At 38.6% G+C, this 1,550-nt stretch overlaps 1 long non-coding RNA gene across 2 annotated transcripts in view; it reads right to left on the reverse strand.

Moving 5' to 3' along the window:
• Window positions 1-1,252, reverse strand: part of LOC109955785 (uncharacterized) — a 29,424-nt gene extending 28,172 nt beyond the window's left edge. For both annotated transcript variants that reach the window (XR_002274332.1, XR_002274333.1), the window contains exons 1-2: window positions 1,138-1,252; window positions 512-697 (exon numbers count right to left, since the gene is read on the reverse strand). This is a non-coding gene — a long non-coding RNA (uncharacterized LOC109955785). The remainder of the gene's footprint in view (window positions 1-511; window positions 698-1,137) is intronic.
• Between the last annotated feature and the right edge of the window lie 298 nt (window positions 1,253-1,550).

The raw sequence follows: 1,550 nt of genomic DNA on the forward strand, positions 1-1,550 counted from the left end.
CAAGGATATTTACTACTTAATGAGTACTTTCACTTGAGTACTTTAAGTACATTGTACTTAACATACTTCTGTACCTTTATTTACTGTAAATAGGAGTTTAAATGCAGAGATCTTACTTGTAACAGAGCATTTTTATATTACCGTTGTGTACTTTTACCTAAGTAAAATACCTGTAAGTAAACAAATAGCCACATAACTACATTTCTTACACTCTAACAGCTTAAAGTACAGCATTTTATTTATACTGACAAAATTAAATTAGCCAGAGTACATCCTTGGAACCTGAAATAAACCTTCACTGTTGTTTCTGAGCATCATTTGTTGGCTGGACAAAACAAGACACGACTTTCCCCAGTGTTTGACATTGAACAAGAAAATAACACATTAATGAGCGACCCTTTTATTTTTTATTATTTCCAATCATTTATTCAGGATTTTCCCAAACCACCCATGTGTAGGTGTGAAACTGGAAAACAGTATTTAGGAGTCAAAGCTGACTGGTAACCTGTACCTGCCAATAGATGCTCTGAGTCTGGCACCCTGAGCCCAGCTGTCTCACGGTTTGTGGCCTGAAACTCTCCAAGGAATCCAGGATGGTTTGGTCCGGGAACAGGCCACGGATCTCCACAGCAGCTCCTGGTTCTTCTCCTTAAGCCTTAACTGATGGATTCACTCAGTTTACCTGAACAAGCAACACCTAGAGGAAAAAAGGGGGGATTAGCTGGAATCAAGACCAGAGAAGGGAAATGAGATGGTGCATGAGACAGAAACGGCAAAATAAAACTCTGGAATAATCAACATTTGTTGAAAAGCCAACCTGCAACGATCAAACGACCTTAAACTGACATATTTCCACACAAGATAATACACCGATCACAACATTCACTGAGCTGCAGAGAAAGAATCGACGGCTGACAGCGCCATCTGGTGGTGGTCTCCGTCCGTCCTGAAAGCTGGTTTCATTTTCTACACTTATTTTTAAACACAGCATTTACACTTGATTAAACTCATCGAAATGGTCATATCAGCTAATCTTTAGCACATACGCTACAGATGAACTATCTATGATTGCAGTCTGCGTTTGAGGGTAAAACTATTTCAAATTCTAGAAAAAATATAATAAAATTCCCAAGTTACCTTCTAACACTGCGTTTCTGGAGATAAGAAAACGCTAAATTCAATTATGAAGTGAAGGTTTTAGTCACTAAATCGTCATCGGAGTAAATAGTCCTCACGGCATCTAATGAGGTCGAATAGAGTTCACCTGTGTTTTCTCATGCAAGTGCTCATGGGAAATGCAGTTCAGAGTCGTCCTTTCCAAGTTCCAAAAACAGCGAAAGCTTTGCAGGCTGGAAGAAGTATTTATGTGTTTTACTTGGTGTAAGTACCAGTATAACCCTGGGAAAAATACTATATTACAAGCAGAAGTACTTAGAGTGTTAGAGTAAAATGTCTTGTGTGATGATAACTGAATCTGTCTGATGTTATCAGATTAACACCGATACACCAAAGCTTCAGCAGGGTTTTAATTTTGGAGGCAGGTGTAATTA

The sequence above is a fragment of the Monopterus albus genome, unplaced genomic scaffold, assembly GCF_001952655.1.
Source record: "Monopterus albus unplaced genomic scaffold, M_albus_1.0 scaffold16.1, whole genome shotgun sequence".
NCBI lineage: Eukaryota > Metazoa > Chordata > Actinopteri > Synbranchiformes > Synbranchidae > Monopterus > Monopterus albus.